Below are 21,414 nucleotides of genomic sequence, written 5' to 3' on the forward strand. Positions count from 1 at the left end.
CACCTCTGAGCTTTAGGGCAATACTCATGTAGCACTCAATAATTAATACAATCTTTGCTCAGAATTAAGAGAGACTCTAGAGATTAGGCAGGACAGGCACTGAAAATTGGGTTCAACATAATCCATGAAACTTGAAGCCATCTGTGGAGTCCTTCTCTGTTTCTGTTGGCTTGAGTTGGCATACATGTTGAGATCTTTCTACTAGCCTTGGTCTCAGGAGATGCAGGGTCTTGTCCAAACTTGCAAGACTAGTGAATGATTAGAACTCAATTTCCTGACTGTAAGTCGAAGGCTTTTGTCACTATTGTGCTCCCATCCATTAAAATGGCTTAATTTAACCTCTTTAATTTATGAGATATCTACCCACTTACTAAAGATCAGTCATTCTACTTGCTGAGAATTACTCATCTAGAAGAAAGATAGTATACTACTTAAAAGAGTGGGAGAGTGTTTGAATGTTAATTATAGTAGGCTGAATAATAGTCCCTGAAGATATCTAGGTCCTGTTCCTTGAACCTGGAATGCTACTGCATACAGCAAAAGGGAGTTTGCAGAGGTAATTAAGTTAAGGATCTTGAAATGAGATTATCTTGAATTAGACAGGTAGGTCCTAAAAGTAATCACAATGTCCTTATAAAATGAGGCAGAGGGAGATTTGATAAAGAAGAGATATGATGAAAGAACAGGGAGAGACAAGGTGATGTGATGCCAGGCCATGAGCCAAAGAATGAGGCCATCATCCATGCTGGCAAAGGGAGGGAAACAGACTCTCCCGTGGTGCCTCCAGACGGAACCAGCCCTGCCTACCCCTTGACGTTAGCCACTGTGACTGATTTTGGACTCCTGACCTCCTGAAACCACTACAAAATATGTGTGTCGTTTAAGTCTCCAAATTCATTATAATTTAATACAGCTGCCATAGGGAATAAATTACACTACTCATAGGTCAAACAGACCCTAGTTCTGTTAGTTTCTGCAAGATAATTCTTCTAAGACACCATTTTCTCATCTATAACATGGTAATAATTGCAATACCGATTTACAGGATTGTTTGGAGACTGAAAAAGATCCCTCATGTAAAATACTCAGCACAGGATTTGGCACAAGGCAAGTTTTTTGTTGGCTGTGGATTGGGCCTAGACAGGAAGACTGAAATATTTATTCGTTTCTTTTTGAAAACATGAGTACTAAGTAGCTCTAGCGATAAAGAAAGCTTTAAATATTTATTAATTATTCTAATGTTATATTAGGACCCTGAAGCCTGTTTGCTTCCTCCTCTGTAATTATCCTTTCTCAAGACTGTGGACTGCAAAATGAGGGAAAAGACAAACACATAGAATGATTGGAGAACAACCCAGAATGACAAAAATAAAGAGAATTTTAAGAGGATTTTTTGGTTTATTATCTGCTTTCTGAGTAAACCACACAAAACAGGTTAAAGTTATGCTGTTTGTGAAGATCTCCCAAGAGGATGTCTACACACTTTCCTGGTAATTCCCCTTGAAAGCTGTTCTTCATTTTAAAGGAGACTGCTCTGTTGGCTGCACATTCTTCTTTACAAAAAAATTTAAAAAGGAATTGTGACCAAATGTTACCTAAACAAGCCAATTACGAAACCACCATGGATTAGCTTGGCATGTCTCTAGTGCTGCTTTCAGGACCACGATAGGGATGGAGCAGTTTAAGTATACCAACTCTTTCTTTCCCTTTTCTCTAGATTTAAAATTTCTTTATTTATAAGAAGTATATAATAGCCATATTTACTTATATTAGCCATCCCTACAGTTAAGGTTTCTGTAGATATTTATATTTCCTATTTTCCACTGACATCATTTGTATTCTGTTGTGTGTATGTTCTTATCACATTCGTGTAGATTAAGTGCTCTGTGGTTTCTGTCCAAAGCCCTAATGGGCAGGAACAGCGATGCATAATTCTCTTGTATTAACACTTGGTGAAATATCTTATGCTTTCTCATTGCATTTTGATGATGAATATGATGCTGTAAGTAGAGCTAAAGAAACCTTTTTATTAGGGTCTGGTGCTGTTGGGTCTTCATCAGATGTCTGTCCACTTAAATAGTGAAGAACTACGGAATAATTATTGGATCATCATGACAAATAATGCATGTAGCCAAGGTCAGTAATTTTCAAAAGTCCTGCAAAATCGCAGTCTTGTTAATCAGAGATGACTTGTGGAAATAAATGAAGTTGGCTCTGGACTTGGCTCCCGGTGCCAGAGCTAGAAAGGTTTGCTACTTGGCAGAAGAATGAAGCCATTCTGAAGTCAGGTAGCAGGACGTCATTCTCTGTAACTCAGAGACTCAACTACCTAAACTGGTGACGGAGCCAGACATCTCCTAATCAAAATGGCCTTGCTTGGCCAACAGAGATTGACAGTCGAAGTAGGGCTTGCCTCTGTCCTTGCTTAGCCCTAAATGGTGAACAGTCTTTTAAGCATGCCATAAAAGTACCAGTTTGAGAGAATCCCAGCTGCTCCACTTCCAATCCAGCTCCCTGCTAATACACCTGGGAGAGAAGCAGAATATTGCCCATGTGCTTGGGCTCCTGTCACACATGTGGGAGAGTTCCTGGCACCTGGCTTCTGGTCACTGCAGCCATTTGAGGAGTGAACCAGCAGATGGAAGATCTCTCTCTCTCTCTGTAACTCTTTCAAATAAATAACACAAATTTAAAGCAAAGAAGAAAACCTGTCCAAAGCATAACCCAGGCAATAAACATTGAATTTTGCCATCCAGATGCCCTACTGTCAGGGTGGACGAGGAATTAAAAATGGCACCTACCTCCAGAAGGTGAAGTTCACCTCTCTCCAGGTAACAGGCAGATACAAGCCTTTCACTTTGGTGGGAAATTAAAATTTAATACACGAGAGTCTTAAAAACTACATATAGAATACGTATTGTTAAAGAAAAAAAGGCATGGAATTCAAATATATTTTAAGATTTAGTTATTTGAAAGGCAGAAATACAGAGAGAGAGAAAGAGAGAGAGAGATCTTCCGCCTGCTGGTTCACTTCTAAAATGGCTGCAATGGCTGGGGCCGGGCCAGTCCAAAACCAAGAGACAGGAGCTTCTTCCAGGTCTCCCACAGGGGTGCAGGGCCCCAGGCATTTGGGTCGTCTGCCACTGCTTTCCTAAGCGCATTAGCAGGGAGCTTGATCGGAAGTGGAGCAGCTGGTTTCAGCATCCTTGTGGAATGCTGGCGCTGTAGGCAGAGGCTTAACTTTCTATGCTCCAGTGCCGGCTCCTCAAAATGTTTTGTATCAAAATAAACTTATCTTTTAATTCAAGTGTCCATGAATCTAAGTACCCACATATAAGCTGAAATTCTCCGAGACATTGACTTCAGTTCACCATTCACATATTCTCAAAGAAGATGAATCCTGCATTTATTCCCACTCTGCACATGAACAAACACAGTGTATAATTACTTCAGCCAAAATCTTGTAGATTTTGATGCATTTTATTTGTTTACATGAGGTTGACAGTGCTTTCCCATTCCCACAGTAAGCACTGAGTGTTGTTTATCACAGAAGGGCAGATTCTGCGGGTTGCATACATAAAGTGCTCCAGGCTCCTCTTTCTTCCTTTTCTCAGGGACATCAGGAATGTGCCTGCACACTGTTTTGCCAGCATCCTTAAATCATGATTAATTTAAAACCCTTTCTCTCCTTGCTTGGGCCTGACACAAGCAACTGCTTTTCTGTCACATTGATTTTTCTGTCCTTGCGGATTCAAAGCCAGGGCTGAGTCGTCCTAACAGGGTGAGTTCTCTGACAAGGAAGTTTTGCAACCTAATTTACAGCTGGAGTCAAGATCCTCAGTGAGTGCCAGAGGGGGAACTGTCGCAATCGGCTGGTTAAGTATGCATTTAATAGTGTTTACCCAAGCGAGTTTGTGATTTCTTCACTCTCTCCAACAAATATGTTATTTGTAATACCTATCTTCTCTAATCTAGGTGTTTGAAAAATGTCTCTAACTTGCGTGGGCTAGAATGTATTTTGTTTTTATATAGACATATTCATTTAACAAGGGTGATCTCTAAGGAACTATGAAAAACTGCTTGCCATCTTTCCAAATCATCTCTCTCTGCAGTGACCATGTCTTAATCCTGAAGGAAAACAAGGTAATCTTTTCAAATAAACATTCTCAAGGATGTTTAGAAGGAACCCAATTGCTAGTATGCAGAACCCTTCCAGTGCTTGAAAACAGTTATGTGGATGGTGTACAATTACAGTACGTTGGAGTGTTTGTAAGCATTTGGTATTTTCAGATGATTAACAATAATAAGTTAAATTACAAGCAAAGTTTCATTGTGTGCGTGCTTGTCTCTCTCACCGTGTGTGTGTATTCAAAAAGGCACTCAGGGTCTTGTTTTTCAATGCCGCTGGTGGGAAATGAGACACAGAGTGGTTTGAAGTTTGTAATATGCAAGCAAACTGGGAAAAGACTTTGACAATATAGATTTTCATCGGTTTACCAAGGTGTTACATTCCATGAGCGCTTCATCAAAGTGTCATAAATAAAAATGCATTTACTCCATCTAGCCTACTGAACATCATAGTGTAGTAATGCAGAGTAATGCAGTACACTATAGAGTGCATGTTGTTCATCATCCTGATCCTGTGGCTGACTGGGAGTTGCCCAGCATTGCAAGAAAGTATCCCATTGGATGCCACTAGCCTAGGAAAAGATCAAAATTCAAAATTAGAAATAGATTTTCTGCCTCCTTCTGTTTTGGAATCTAAACCTGTAAATTTTCACTGGGCTAAACTGCCTCTAGTGAGAGTAAGCATGAGCTGAAGAAGCATTTGATTATTAAGTAAAAAGGAGGCACGGAAATTAACGCCATTGTTTGTATAAACATTGTTAGTGCAATAACCCTCATTTCAAGGAACCTGACATGTAACACAAAGAGAAAATGTAGAGTATGGATTGGATAAACAAAAAGTTAGTTGGATGATACAATTAATTAAATCAAAAGAGCAAGTATGCTAGAACTTTTATTGCCAACATTATTTTGTGTTAACATTTTGCTTTACTTGTGCCTTTTTGTTTCTGTTCTCTCAGCTTCTGAAAGACAAACCTTTATTCTTACTTAGCCAAGATATGCTGCGATTTAGTGCTGGTTCTGGCCCCACTGAGGACAGAAATGACTGGTCTTTGTTGGATGGTCTTAAAAATCGCTCATTGTTGGTGGGCAAATGTCTTATTTATCACATGTTGTTTAAGATATCTGAATATCCATAGCACTTTTTTAATATGCCCTTCTTATACCTGACATAAATACATGACTACCTTATCAAAAAATCTTATAGCAGTGCTGTACAATAGATATACAACATTAACCACCCATGTAATTTTATTCTTAATTTTTTTCTAGTATAAAGAGAACAGATTTCACAGATAAAATTCTAAGAAAATAACATTTCTTCCCTCCCTCCCTCATAATTTTAAATATTCTAATAGTCATATTTAAAGAGTAAAAAGGAACAGATCATATTAATTTAAATAATAATTTTTATTAAACTCAATACTCCAATATCTAAAAAATTGTAATTTTAACATATAGATACAAAATTACTAATAAGTCATCCAGCTTTCTGTTTCATGCTATGGTTCTGAAATCCAAAGTACATTTTACACTTCAAGACAATCTTCCGAGAAGGATAATACCTGTGCTAAGCCCAACATGTTAACTTTATCTGCTCTATTGTGAGTTGCTTTAAAATTCCATGATTTTATGACAAGATTTCGTTTGCTTCTTTGCATCATTTGACTAATATGGTTTTGATGCTGTTTGTCTCCCCAAAGGTTCTCATGTTGAAAGCTTGGTCCTCAATGAGATGGTAGAAACTTGGTGAGGTGGAGCCAAGCAGAAGACCATTAGGCTGCTGGAACACACCTTTGAAAGGCATTAAGTAGCTTTCACGGGTTCCTACTCCCATAATGGCTTTACTGTTCCATGATGTGATTGCTCCCTCCCTCATGTGCTGCCTCTGTGATGCCATCCCCTGTGATGTGGCCAAGGAGCCCCCTCACAGAGCCAAAGCTGTGTTGTTCAGATTTTCTACCTTCCACACTATGAGCTAAATTACATTCTTTTCTTTTTGAGCTACCTAGCCTCAAATATTTCATTATAATAACAGAAAATGGAGGGCCAGGGCTGTGGCGTAGAGGGTAAAGCTGCCGCCTGCAGTGCTGGCATCCCATATGGGCACTGGTTCTAGTCCTGGCTGCTCCACTTCCCATCCAGCCCTCTGCTATGGCCTGGGAAAGCAGTAGAAGATGGCCCAAGTCCTTGGGCCCCTGTACCTGCACGGGAGACCCTGAAGAAGCTCCTGGCTCCTGGCTTCGGATCAGCACAGCACCAGCCATTGTGGCCATCTGGGGAGTGAACCAGCAGATGGAAGACCTTTCTGTCTCTCTCTGCCTCTGCCTCTCTGTAACTCTACCTTTCAAATAAATAAATATTTAAGAAGAGGGTAGCCCCCCCTCCAAAAAATAACAGAAAACAGATTGATACAGTTACATAAGGGATAAACTTCAGGTCCATGAAGCATTAACAAAGAAATTCTTAACCCTGGCTTTACTCCTAATGGGGCCTTAGGTAAAGTCTCCTAAATGTTTGGGGCTGGAATTTCCTCACCAGTGAAGTAAGGTAGACACATTCATTCATTTAGCATCCTGTACAAACTGAAGTTTCTGTGAAGCCTGCCTCCCATTTCCACGTTTACTGTCCTTCTATTAAGAGTCATAACATGGATAAAGAAAGCTCAGTGGCCAAGGAAATGTTTCATCTCATCTTGTGGTTGTCAGTATCAAAAAATCACCCCATTGTAGCTTTAGAATCTGTTCATTCAAATAGTTTAGAACAGAGAGTGAATATTTCACAAATGAAGTTCGGGAGAGGGAAGACAGTTTCTCCAAATACCTCCATACATGCATTGTTTGATTCATAATTGATAAGCAATATGTTTCATTAAATATTGAATATGCATTAAAATTTTCTATCAGAAGCAAACCAAAATAAAACAGGAATAAGAAAATATTATATATTTATATTGATATACTTTGGAAATTGATCCCATTTTTAGTTATAGAATCTGAATTTCCTAAGAAACCAGCTTTCTTGAGTTAAATTTTGTTGTATCTGAGAATACATTTATATATGTGCTTAGTTATGAAATCACAGGGAGAGAGAGAGAAATAGAGAGATCAACTGTTGTGTTGCAGTCTCAGAATTTAGTGTATATCTCCAGCTTGAAGGTGGAAATAATTTTAAGATTATATTAAAAAATGAGAACTTGGAAGAGGATATCTGTTCATTGACCTTATTGGCTCACATATTCCCTCACATTGTAATTTTTTTAGCGTTAACATGTTTCTTAATATTTATTAATCACCTTTTTGCTTATTCTATGAACAACTATGGCAGTTAACATACACTGAGTATTTACAATATCAATGCACACTGATCATAAAATCCATAGAAGACTCGATTTGATCTTCATAAAATTGATATTTTTCCCCACTGTGGATTGAAATTGATATTTTCCTTCTCTGCAGCTGTTTGTGGTAGTGCTGGCCACAACGTGATTCAGTGGAGGAGTTACTTTACTGGCAGTTATGATACTCTTCCAGATTCAACTAGTTCCCAAAAGGACATCACCACAAAAATAAGCCCCAAGCCCTGAACATGCTGCCCTATGCAATTTGTCCATCTCCGGACATCAGAGTTGTAGACTTTTTGTACATTCCTCCAAAGCCAACGGAGCCAATATTTGTTTTCACTATTTATTGGATAACACTAGCATGGAAGTCTTTGGTATTTTAATAAGGATTTTATTTATTTGACGGACAAAAAGAGAGAGAGATTGATCTTCCTTCCAATGGGATACTCCCCAAAGGTCCACAATAGCAGGGCCTGGTCCAGGCTGAACCAGGAGCCTAGAACTCCATCTGGGTCTTCTACTTGGGTTGCAGTGTCCCAAATTCTTAGACCATCTGCTACTGTTTTCCCTGTGCATTAGTAGGGAGGTAGATTGGAAGTAGAGCAACCAACTTGAACAGGAACTCCGATACAGGATTCTGGCATTGCTGGCAGTGGCTTAACCAGCTGAACAACAACACTGGCCCCAGTCTCTGGCATTTGCCACCTAAGCTTTGCAACCTTATACATGGCAAGCCCACCATCATACTGCATAATGATTTGTATACAGCTAATTGAAGATGTTCTCAGTTGTTAGCAATGGTCATTACAACTTCCTGTTTCATATGACTGTCACTTCTGCTGCTGCTGCCAGGATCATTATTTAGGCGGCCATTTATTAAGAACCTCAAACTTTCATTCTACCTGAAACAGGTGTCTCTTTAAGGCATAACTTCCTCTCAATATCTTGCTTGCCCTCTTTCTGATCCTTGTTCCTAACCCCTCCAGTTTTGGCCTCACTCTGCTTTTGCTGTGACTATGTCTGCAAAAGAACTCTTTTTTATCCAGCTGTAAATCTGAGCAAACTGATTTTGCAAAAACTGTTCTGGCTCATGGCTTAGTCTCTTCTTAATTGGAATTAATCTCTAGACTAACAAATTGGCACGACTTTGAAGTTGAACTTTTGCACAAGGCTGCACCACACACTGCTTAATAGCCACACCAGTGGTACCTGCTGTCTCCTCACCTAACCCATAAAGCACAAAGTGCCTCAGGAATTTAGGCTGCTTTCTTCTTGAATGTGAAGTACAGACCGGTTTGTAAGAAATGTGACCTAGAGGTATGATAGTATGAGCTATGGAATTATTTTCTATGGAGATCCTATTGTAAATCTTTTAAAACAGTTGTCTCTTCTACCTTTTGTCTTTTTTCATCTCCAGAATATCATCTGCCCTCTAGCATGCAATTAGTACATAACAAAAGAAGGGTTCACCTGTGACTCAACTGACAATCATGCTGTTCAGACTACTTAGTTGGAGGCTTGGACAGTGGAAGAGTCAAGTTTTTCCAGACTTTTGCTCACCCAGTCCCTGTTCTTCCACCCGCTATCCAACAACTTGCCTTGACCCATTCCCTGAGGAACTTGTCAAGAGAGAATAAGTACTCTCCTTTGTTTGTCTTTCATTCATTTAATACATATCAACTGCAGACTTACTGGCTGTAAAGCTCTGGACTTCTCTGGAGGGGAGGGCACAAAGAATAGAACACTTGTTCCCATTCTGAGATGGTCACCTCTGTTCATGTATTTCTGACTTCCTGATTCAATCTCATGGGGAAGCTACAGAAGGAGCTTCCTCATCCAGGAAACCTCTCCCTAATTAAAAAATCTGGGGAAATTGGAATTTGGCACCTTCAAAATCCCATTCCTTTTTCCAGACTTCCTTTCTTTCACTTCCCCAAGTACATCTCCTGTGGCTATCAAACTCTACTCCTTAGCAGCCCCTGAACCCAGCCTGCTTTTTCCTGCCTCCATGACTCATGAAAGGGCTGCCCTGTGCACCTGGCACCCGTGATCTACCCACTATCACCAAGGCAAATAGGTTCCTTCCATTTCAAAGGCTTATTACAAATATCTTCCTTTCAGTTCAGTAAAATTATTTTAATTCTGGGGATGCAACAAAAATGACACACAAAAAAACCCAAGCATTTTGGAGTTTAAAGGATCTCTTTCAATACTTGGGCTCTGCTACTTACTAGTGATATCCTATTGGAAGAATTAATGGAAATTAACGGAGCTCTCTGAGCTTCAGCTTGCACATTTGCAAAATGGAGATAATAATACTGCAAAATTATGGCAGCTTTTTGATGAGACAATTTACATAAAAGGCCTAGTACCTGAAAGTCAGTGTGTTCTCCATAAATGCTGGTCAGCAGCCCTTCTTGGAAAGCTGCATTATTAAATGGTGTGTTGTGCAGTTGTTTGCTGGATTATCTCCTGTTGGACTCTAAACAGCTTATTCACATGGTGGGGTTCCCTGCAGCCTTGCACAGTGCATTATACCCAGCAGATGGTCAGGCATATTGGATCCATCAGGACATTACTGCAAAAATACAAATGATCATAGGTCTGGGAAGAGCCTGGCTCAGCAGGGAGAGAAGCTGGCCTGGGAGGTACAAAGCTCAGGCTCTTTAAGGCCTTTGCCTTAGCTCAGCAAGGTTTCCAAGGGTGGGATGATTACAGAGAGAAAACAGCAGGCTCCAGGTGCAGGCTGATGTGATTTAGGGACAGAATGACCTCTCCAGGGGGTCATCCACAAGATGAATCAGGGAAAGAGGACAGAGATGAAGCCAGCTTCTTCCACATCCTTAGACTTTCTAAACAAGGAAAGAATCAGTCTTCCCTGGTTAACCTTTGATCATTTATCCTTTGGATAGCATTTAGAAGGATAACTTTAAAGTAAATTAATGAACACTTCTGACCTTTTACCCTAATAATATCATCAAAAGAAATTGTGGCTCAGCAAGATAAGCTGTTTGGGACATCCACATTCCTTATCTGAGTGCCTGGGGTTGAGTCCCATCTCAACCTCCAATCCAGCTTCCTGTTAACGTGCACCCTGGGAGGCAGCAGCAGATGGTAGCATAACTGCCAGGGTCCCTACCACCCGTGAAGGAGATCCAGATGGAGCTCCTGGCTCCCGCCTGCTTTTGGACTAGTCCAACCCTTGTTGTTGCACTGTTTGGAAAATGAACTGACTAATGGAAAATCTCTCTGTCACATTTTGATATTTTTAAAAGAAATTAGATGAATTTTTAGAAATGGTTATTTTCAGGCAGGCGCCGCGGCTCACTAGGCTAATCCTCCGCCTTGCGGTGCCGGCACACCAGGTTCTAGTCCTGGTCAGGGTGCCGGATTCTGTCCCGGCTGCCCCTCTTCCAGGCCAGCTCTCTGCTGTGGCCATGGAGTGCAGTGGAGGATGGCCCAAGTGCTTGGGCCCTGCACCCCATGGGAGACCAGGAGAAGTACCTGGCTCCTGTCATCGGATCAGCGCGGTGCGCCAGCCGCAGTGCGCCAGCCGCAGCGGCCATTGGAGGGTGAACCAACGGCAAAAGGAAAACCTTTCTCTCTGTCTCTCTCTCTCACTGTCCACTCTGCCTGTCAAAAAAAAATGGTTATTTTCTGTGACTTACAAACTACTAAAGAATGTCAGTTTATTTTTTAAATTATAAGTAAATCTCTAGCTTTTTCAGCAGTAAGTGGAAACATGCTGCATTTGAAACATCCCAATGTTAACAAATGAGAGTTGAATGACAGGTGTCACAGACATGTATAAAACATAAATATATAATCTAAAATGAATAAAAGTGGGGAACTATTGGGGATCTATTTCCTCTTCTACCATAATGATTAATGATTCTGATACTGTTCCTGAGTTTGCTCCTTCCCAACATGACTTGGGTTACTGGTGAATATAAGCCAATGTTTTTTAAAGTTCAGATAACAGTATATTAGTGGTTCTAAAATGAATTTAGTACTTGCAACTGGAATATTTTAAAAAATTATGAATAAAGTAGTATAGAGAGCAAAGTAGAATAAGAAATATCTGAATACACTGTAAAATAAGTACAGACATTATCTTACAAGCTTTCACTTGTGTTTTACATGTGCATTTCCGTTTATGTGTGCAATGAACAGGGATATACAATGTGATTTTTCACTGTGATCCTATTTCAGAGAATGAAATTTGATGAATCTTTCGGATTTCGTGCTGCATGGTTTATAAATCAATGATAATACAGCTCTAGTCAGTAAGTTATTGAGGGAAGTCTGGTAGGAAAGGCAGGGGTAGGGACACATGCATACATAAAGATTCTCCATTCAAAAGCATCATGCAATATGGATCTGGGATCTTTTTTCCCCATCTAAGTGTTGTCTTGCTTTCTGGAACTGCAGGACTATTTTGCAATCAGGAAAGTAGTTCAAAATTATGCAGAATGTAGCAGAATGGGAAGTAAAAGGAATCTAGGTTGTACATTTGATGTTAAACTGTGGTGCTAAATATCTCTGGGACTGTCCCATTTTGGGTTTGCTATATGGTCTAACAAATACTCTTAAGTTTTGGGGCTGGCATTGTGGCATAATAGGTTAAGTTACCACCTGCAATGCTGGCATCCAAATAAGGGCTCCACTTCCTATCCAGCTCCCTGCTAATGTGCTTGGGAAAGCAGCAAAGGATAGTCCACATCCTTGGACCCCTACCACCCACATGGGAGACCCACATGAAGCTCATGGCTTCTGGCTTCAGCCTGTCCCAATCCTGTTTATTGCAGCCATTTGGAGAGTGGGTTGGCAGATGGAAGATCTCTCTGTATCTCCCCCTCTCTCTCCATAACTCTTTCAAATAAATAAAAACAAAACAAACAAAAAAAACTCAAGTTTTAAGTGAGACAAGATCGGGTGTGTTCAGGGTGGTATGGCTGTAGACTACTTGAGTTGGTTTGATACTCATAGCTGAAAGCATCTTAAAAGCTAAAGTGTTTATTTAGGAAGGGTGAGCAAATCAAACCCTGGTGTGTAAGTCTGATGGAAGGAAAGCTTGGAAATATGTGCTGGTCAGATCATGAAGGTTTTTAATTCCAGGCACAGCCATTGTTGCAAAGTTAGTACAGGCTTCCATTTGTGGATCTGGATTCATGGGCAGATTAAGCTTGCCTCTTTGGGAGCCTTTTATTTGTTAGCTCAGCTGCCTTAAGAAAGTAAAGCATTGAAGCAACAAGTTAGACTACTAGTCTGGAGTCATTGTCCAAGAGAAGTTGAAAGATGGGAGAAATGGAAGGCAGTGAAGCTAGACAGAAGACTTTCATGAACACACAGTAGGGACCAGTGAGTACTTGTGCTTGGGAGATGATACAGGAAACACACAGAAAGTTGATACTGGAAAAGTGCATTTGATGATAGACAGGATATGTGAGATGAGGCTGGGGAGGGGATCAGATCTAGTTTTGTGATTTCAGTGCTGGAAGTCTGGATTAAGGAAGTGGTGTCTGTAGTGGGAGAACATTTTAGGACCTCCCTCAGGGAATGGCACTGTATTTACTTATGGTTTCTTCATGCAATCGCAGCTTTTTTGATGGGAAGTCAATGTTCAGAGAAGTTAAGAGGTTTCTAATGAGTGGTGTAGTAAATGACAAAGCAAATGTTTAGTCCCAGACTTTTTAAATTCTGTTCTCATGATGCCTTTTTAAAGAGATAATTATTTTTAACATACATTTATTTATTTGAAAAGCAGAGCATGCATGCACGAGAGAGATTTTCAATCCTCTGGTTCAATCCTTAAATTTATGTAATGGCTAAGGCAAACAAGGCTGAAGTCAGGAGCTAGGATCCCCATCTGGATCTCATACATGGGTGACAGGGGTCAAAGGACTTGGGTTATCATTTGCTGCTTTCCCAGGTGCATTAGCAGGGAGCTAGATCAGAAGCAGAGCAGCTGAGACTTGAGCTGGCATTCAAAGATGCAGCTGAAACCACTGCACCACATTCTGGCTCCTTGTGATAACCACTCAAGAGCTGTGTATGAGTAGGATTAAAAATATGGAAGTCATGAAGAAATGAAATAATTCAGGGAGCAAACAGAGGATTCTTGATCCATACTGCAGATGGGAAATAAAAAAGGGACAGGATATTGAGATTAAGGTCAAGTCCTTCAGAATGACAGCTTTTTTTAGTTGAAGAAAAATGTGGGGTGAGAAAATGAAAGCAAGTATTAAAGGAGAAAATGTGAAGGATGAGGAGTGTCTGGGTGGAAAATCAGTAGAGAAGAAATGTAGTGAAACCCAGGGGAGAAATACAAGAGACAGGCTCATGGTGTAATGACCTGCAATACTGGGTGAGAGCTGAGAAGAGGGAATGGACACAATAACAGATGGCTTTCTGGTGACTTTCAGGCAAAGCTTTCTAGAAGCTGGACAAATGTAAGTGTTGGATCACAGGATATGATGGTGAATAAGGAGAACTGTGGGCCCCTGTTGTCAGGGAATTTAGTGGGAATTAATGAAAAGTCACAGTGGAAAGTGAAGGTTTGACAAGGAAGACTGGATGTTGAGGGGCCAGTGCTGTCACGTAGTGGGCTAAGCATCCACCTGAAGGGTTGGCATCTCATATGGGCACTGGTTCTGGTCTCATCTGAAGATGAGCCGGCACACCAGGTTCTAGTCCCAGTCGGGGTGCCGGATTCTGTCCTGGTTGCTCCCCTTCCAGGCCAGCTCTCTGCTGTGGCCAGGGAGTGCAGTGGAGGATGGCCCAAGTGCTTGGGCCCTACACTCCATGGGAGACCAGGAGAAGTACCTGGCTCCTGCCTTCGGATCAGGGTGGTGCGCCGGCCTCAGTGCACCACAGCGCACCGGCTGCGGCGGCCGTTGGAGGGTGAACCAACGGCAAAAGGAAGACCTTTCTCTCTGTCTCTCTCTCTCACTGTCCACTCTGCCTGTCAAAAAAAAAAAAAAAAAAAAAAAAAAAGGAAAAAAAATGGATGAGGAAGAATTAGACAATGAGTATGAAAATCATATTGTATAAGAGGGATTACAACGTGAAAGAGGTGAGTGCAAAGACCAATGACTGGCATATATAGGTCAGGGGATATTATAGGCTGTAACTTCTTCCTGAAACACCTAGTGAATTCAGGAGAAGGGAGGAGAGGGGGCATGGAATTTGTTACCAGTAACGGGAAAAAGGCACAAGGGTGTTACTGAAAGGAGCACTAACTGATGTTAGAGTCCATTCTCCAACAGTATGCTCCAATAAGCACTGTTAGTGAGGAGCTTAAGATTTTAGTCATGGCTCTGCTCTAACCAGTTGGGAAGTCTTAAATATTTTCATTGTAAAACTTTGGTTTATTTTATCTATATACAGGGACACATTGACCATGGATCATTTTGCAATGGAAATTCAACAACAACTACAATAATAATAATATGATGATGATTATATAATGACTGTACTGATAATGAAGCAATAATACTAATAGCATCTAATATGATTAATCTATGATTATTCCAGAATCTATCACTGTAGATCTTTCTATGGTAGGGTGGGTATTCCAGTCTTCCACATATGAGGATACTTCAAAAAGTTCGTGGAAAATGGAATTTGAAGATAAGTTTCTTCTGTGTAAAAATTTTGAAAAATTGTACAATTTCTTCATAATATGCACTTCCATGAACTTTATGAAATCAACATATCAATTTATTTAGCTTTTCCACCAATTTATGAAGTTCCAATAGAACTGAAGTCCTCCTCCAGTTTACAGAAGAAACTCAAATACAGCAAATTTAGTTGCCTAAGTTTAACTGTTAATAAATTGTACAGCCAGGATTCAATCTAAGTAGTCTGGCTCCAGAGAAAGAATTTTAAAAGCATAAAGTCTGATATTTTGCACAATATTATTACAAGAGAAATGAGATGAGGCAAAAAGATTTTCAATAAGTGAGTTTTAACAGAGGACATATTTTGAATTTATTTATTTTTTGATTGCATGTTTTTCTAAGCTTGCTACGTTGTTAGTAACATTGTGTTCCAATTGAAGTTTTCTTTTCCTGCTTAGAAAACAGGGCCTTTCATCTTCATGTAGTTTCCTAAGGAAGATAAACTTCTGATGTTGTTCGCTGGTATTTATTTCTGTGAGCGGCAGCATGCCCTGGGAAGGCTGCGTCTCCTCTGATGGATTGCTCCTAAGAATCGGGGATGGCAGCTGCTGCCTCAAGCCTCCCGGCTGAACTGGAGCCTATCAGTGTTATCAGGAAAAGATGATTGCATTAAAGGGAATACAGATATTTAAGGCTAGAAAAAAATTTTCCTGATATAAAATATGTGGAATGAAATTTTGAATATCTTTCCTCAGTGTTTCCTTTTAATGGCTGCTGTCTCAAGTCATTGTTGTGCTAGATTCTAAGCAAATTGCATTGGATTGATGATATTTTTCAGCAAGAGCTGTACAGCAATGATTTGGGGTTCCAGACTCTTAAAAAGGCTTTTAAAAGTGCTCTAAAAGGCCCAATGGGCTTAATAGGAAACCATTGCTCTCAGTACTGTAGCAGTTTGAAGATGATTATTTGTAACATCTTCAAATCCAATTGGCAGCAGTTTAGAATTACTGTAGCTAACTGGGAATTTGATCAAAAGAAGGTTTAAGGTAGTTAAGTCAGGGCGACATCCTCTGTTAGCTTTATAAAGACAACAATTGCATGGAACTTAATCACCATCCTATATCACCCTGAATATTACAGGTAGTTATATTATGAACTGGGGAACTGCTCCATTGATACAAGGCAGATTTTGAACTGGTCATGAGAGTCAACAAATAATAAACCATCACTCACCCTCCTAGGCTTTGGAACTCCTAGACAGTGTTGTTAGAAGATTATATTGTCAGTTTCCACACATCTTACCACACATAGCCACAATCTCAAATCAATGTTCTACAAGGTAAGCAATAACATTTTGAAACTCTGAAAAAAGTATATTTTCTCTTTTTAACCTTGTCTGTATGTTTTTAAGAGAAGCATCTGTGAAAAAAAAAAAAAAAAAAAAAGAAGTTTTTGATCCAGAGCCACAAGAACTAGAGGGTAAACACTAGAAGCTTCGAAATCCAAGCCACCAGGCCAGCAAGTTCAACATCAACCCAAGCAGGAGTTTCAGGGATGGGTCGGCTGCCTGATGCTATGCATTCGCATATAGGACAGTTCAGGTGCAACTGAAAGAAGATCGAATGCAACCCCAAAAGGCCTCAGAGGTCTGAAAACACAGCCTAGACTCTTAATGTGGCAAATCTGCCTTCTGGCTAGGTCTCAGCTTGCTTCTAAAATATGTTTGTTTAAAATCTATTTGTCACTCTGGTCTGTTGTACATATTTGCCAAAGAATAAAATGTTACATCAAAAATAAAAGAATCTCTAATATTAGACTGCGAACATATAAAGACTAGATGACAGCCTTGGATAGGATTTCTGTGGCCTTTTTTTTTTCACATTTCAGAGGCATCTACTGACTTTACTTACAGATTCTACTTGAATGTATGTACAGGTCAAGCTTTATCCTAATGAATCAAATAATACCTTAAATGTTTTTCAATTTACATTCTTATTACTTGAGGAGTGTCACAGTGAATCAGATTTATGGCGTGTTTCACCGGTATTAATTACTTGAATAAATACCATAGTCACAATGTTTGCCTGTGAACAAACCATCCTACTGTCATTTTCATTCTTTTAACTTTTTACTTAATCTTACCCTAAGCAGTTATTGTCCTCAACTCACAGGACTAATGTGATATGTATGTGTACATATGTATGAATAGATCCAAATTTCTGAGCACCACTGATCTGAGATGTTTGGAGCCACAAGTGCGACTGATTTTGAGTTTTTCAGATTTTGGAATATTGATACATACATAATGAAATGTCTTGTGGATGTAACTAAAGTCTAAGCACAAAATTGATTTATATTTCCTATACACCTTATTCACATACCTGAAGCTAATTTTATATAATGTTTGTAGTGCACCCGTGTTTTGAATGTGACTGTCACATGAGGTTAGATGTGAAATTTCCTATCTGTGGCATCATTACATAATGATTTTTTTTTGGACTTAGGCTATGTCTGTCTATATTCTCCTGCCCTATAGGTTTTCTGTTGAGACATCTGCTGTTAATCTGATAGTAGTTTCCTTAAAGTTTATCTGTCACTTCTCTCTTGAACATTGTATCATATTCTTGATGTGTTTTACTTTTGAAAGTTTGACTATAACATGTCTTGGTGAGGATCTTTTCTGATCATGTCTATTTGAGATTCTCTGTGTTTCCTGTATTTGGATGCCCACGTCTTTCTCCAAATTAGGGAACTTTTCTGTTGTTTTTTACTAAATACATTTTCTTTCTTTTTAAAAAATATTTATTTACTTATTTGAAAATGAGAGAGAAAGAGAGAGGGGGGGGAGAGAGAGAGAGAGAGAAAGGGAGAGAGAGAAAGGTCTTCCATCCACTGGTTTATTCCCCAGATAGCAACAACAGTCAAGGCTGGGCCTGGCTGAAGTCAAAAGCCAGGAGCTTCTTCTGGGTCTGCCATGTGGGTTCAGGGGCCCAAGCACTTGAGTCATTCTTTGCTGTTTCTCCAGGGCTTTAGCAGGGAGCTGGATTGGAAGTGGAGCAGCTGGAAATTGAACTGGAACCCACATGGGACACCAGTTCACAGGCAGTGGCTTAAACCACTATGTCACAAAGCTGGTCTCTGAATAGGTTTTCTAAGCCATTCTTTCTTTTCTGTATCCTCAATAACTCCTAAGATTTATATATTTTGTAGTTTAATGGCACCCCATTGTTATTAATCACTATTTTCAGTCTTTCCAAATGCTTCTTTTTTTGTTGTTTGAGACATTTCAAGACCTGCCATCTAGATTAGACATTATTTCTTCTGCCTCACCAAGCTTGTTCTTAAGGCTTTCTATTGTATTTTTTATTTGACTTATTGATTAATTCATTTCTAACGCTTCTGTTTGTTTTTTCTTCAATGTTTCTATCTCTTTGCAGAATTGCTCAACCACGTCATATACTGATTTTTCTTATTTCATCTATTTCTCTGTACTTTTGAGTGATCTTACAGTCATTCTTTTGAATTCTATTTTCAGAAATTTCAATAATTTATCCTTCTTCATAGGCTAATATTAATACTAATATTGTGTTTCTTTAGTGGAGTCATATTGCCTTTTTTGTTCATGTTTCTTGTGTTCCAATGTTGATTTTTGTGTGTCTGGGGGATCTCTTGTTTCTATGTTCTTGGGAAGAATTTTTTTTTTTAATCGAAGGCTTTATTCAGTGCTTAAGGCTTACACTTGAGTTCCATGGATATGTACTTGGTGGGGCCAGGGAGCTCTGGCCACAGTTTCTGGGTAGGCCAAGCATTCAGAATGACACTCAGATTGGCATGATGACCATCGTCTTGCTACAGTCAGTGGTGAAGGAGGTGATGTTGTGGCTGGCCGATGTGTTCACCAACCAAGCCCCTTTCTATGCCAGGGTGAACCACTGGTTGAAGGCTCCACCCAGAACATCAGATCACTCCATAGTGTGTCCCCTGACTCCTCTACATGATCCACTCCCCATGTATGGAGCTCTGAGTTCTTGTAGTCAGACTTAATGGGCACATGTGAACATGGCAGCAACATAGAACCCTCTCAGCTCCTGGCCTGTGTCCACAACTCCAACAGTCTGAGGGTACAGGGAATCTGGTCTCCTACATTCTGTCCTGGCTCCAGCTCAGTGGCCTCTGGTAGTGATGAAACTGTCTTCTCTTACCTGACTCAGGACAAATTTCAGCTCCATCTCCACCACAGCAAACTGAGTCTGGTGCTTTGATGAGGGTAGGGGATGGAGGGAACTTGGCCTACTTTCATGGAGCAAAGTAAATGCACAGATCCCTGCCAGATCCTCAGGTTGAACTTAAAGCCAGTGGAAACCATGGAATTCTCCCTTAGTCAAAGCCACAGTGACCACAGCTACAGAATACTCCTCTCAGCTTATCCCAGCAAGATGGCAGTTAAGGGCAAGATGGCAGCCAGTTCTATAGAAGTAGAAGTGGAAGGCAGCATGGCAGATGGCAGTGTGACTGTCCTTTCTCCTTGCTGCTCCTCAGAGTCTCTTTATGTTTTGTTCTGTCTGTTCTTCACTGGAAATTTCTGTCACTCAGTCCACTGGGAACATGGTCTTTCCTTTGTTTTGGTGTCTTTCTGTGACTGAGGTCAGTGAGACTTCTCACTGTACAGCCATCTTGGATCTCTAAAAAATTTTTAAATGCTAAAAGTTTTCTTGCACCAAAATAAACTCCTTATTTAATTCACTTCCCCACAAACTTTCTGAAGTAGCTTCCAGTTATTTAGTAGACCCTGAAGAATAAAAGATTTGAGATGGTTATAGACCTAAAATGAATCCTGTAAAATTTTCTAGACTTATTTTTGTTAGCATAAAAACAGAAAAAAAGGACATATTTGCACAAGATTTTATGTTTGTTTTTTGTTTGATACCTTACTTGTGCTTTTCATGTTGTTTATTACTGTCATAGATTCCTTGGGAAGGCAGAAGCATATCTTAGCTATCAGTGCCTCCTTGCTTTTAAATGTTATCCATACAATAAAATTCTTTATTGGCTTTCTATTACATATGGGGGAAAATCAATTCTTTCTATGGCCTCTGAGTATGATCTGGGATCAGCTCCATTGGAAGCCATTGTCCCAATCCCCGGCTTCCTTCCTTAAAAAGCTGCTTAGTTTTTGCCAACTCTTCTCTACCTCAGGCTCTCCACACATGCTGGTCCCTCAATCTGGAATTCTCTTCTGCATGGATGATTTTCTTTTATTTAAATGTCATCCTCTCTGCAATGCCTTCTCTAATTATCCAATTTGGATAGCTCTCTTCCTGTCCTCCATAAGCCCCATTTCCATTTTCTATATTTCAGAAACCACATTACTGTTTAGTAGTGCTTACAGTTAATTCTCTTTCTAATTGTCTGCCTTCTCCACTTAACTATGACCTCAGTGAGGTTAGCAGCAACATACTTGTGATATTCCTGGAGCACAGTAGAGTAGATGGCACATTGTGGGCATTCAACAACCATTTATTGAATAAATACATGAGCCTGGGAAGGAAATAATGATACATGTACCACATGTTTGTCATCTTTGGTATAGGGGAGCAGAAATGGATATTGAAGAGATGGGTTGAATCCAATTTATAGAAGGCCTCAGTAATATTCTGTATTAGGTCATGCTCAGTAAAGTGTTTTTGGGTATGGGGCTAATGCCATCTGGCCTGTTTTAGAAAGATTGATCTGGTAAAAATATAGCAAGTTAATTATAGTTGAAAAATACCCTTAGGAAGTTTTGTAACAGGATTAGATGGAGAAGACTGAAACTAAGAAAGGTGTCTTGGATTTAGGAACAGAATTGACTAATACTTTGACACACTAAAGTGGGTACATAGGAGAAAAATATTTTCTTCTGGTGAATAATTCATTCAAAATCTGTGTTTTGAGAGGTTATTGAGAATAACAAATATAATAACCACATCCATCCTAACTCTCCATCCTCTAGAGGTAACCTTAGAAGATGCAGCCAGAGGTGAAACATCACTTAGCTGGTTTTGTCCCATTGAGGGTCTATTGATCACATCTGGGTAAAGAAGGTTTTTGTTCATTTGTTTTCAGATGCTCTAATAGCTCCCAATGCAGAACTATGTCAGTTGAGACAATTGATTTTTGATTTCCTTTTTAGAGTGTATTGTGGAGGAGGAGAGCTGGGCTTTGGCCTTTGGAAAGAGCTAAGTTGGAATGTAGGATTTTCAGTTAGAATTATTAGCTTGAAAATTGAACCAGCCATTTAAACACTTAGAACCTTGTTGTTTTTATCTCAGAAGTGGAAAT

General features: G+C 39.8%; 1 long non-coding RNA gene across 2 annotated transcripts in view; it reads left to right on the forward strand.

Annotated features, from left to right (window-relative positions):
* The first annotated feature begins 3,548 nt into the window (after positions 1-3,548).
* The window catches only part of LOC149126513 (uncharacterized), a 48,660-nt gene continuing 30,794 nt past the window's right edge, over positions 3,549-21,414 (forward strand). The window contains exon 1 of one of the 2 annotated variants that reach the window (XR_016233792.1): positions 3,549-3,781. This is a non-coding gene — a long non-coding RNA (uncharacterized LOC149126513). Of the gene's footprint in view, positions 3,782-3,842; positions 4,144-21,414 lie in introns of those variants that run through there. The other variant, XR_016233793.1, reaches the window with a different exon arrangement.

Source organism: Oryctolagus cuniculus, chromosome 5 (genome assembly GCF_051225735.1).
Source record: "Oryctolagus cuniculus isolate XC-2025 breed Fujian yellow rabbit chromosome 5, ASM5122573v1, whole genome shotgun sequence".
Classification (NCBI taxonomy): domain Eukaryota; kingdom Metazoa; phylum Chordata; class Mammalia; order Lagomorpha; family Leporidae; genus Oryctolagus; species Oryctolagus cuniculus.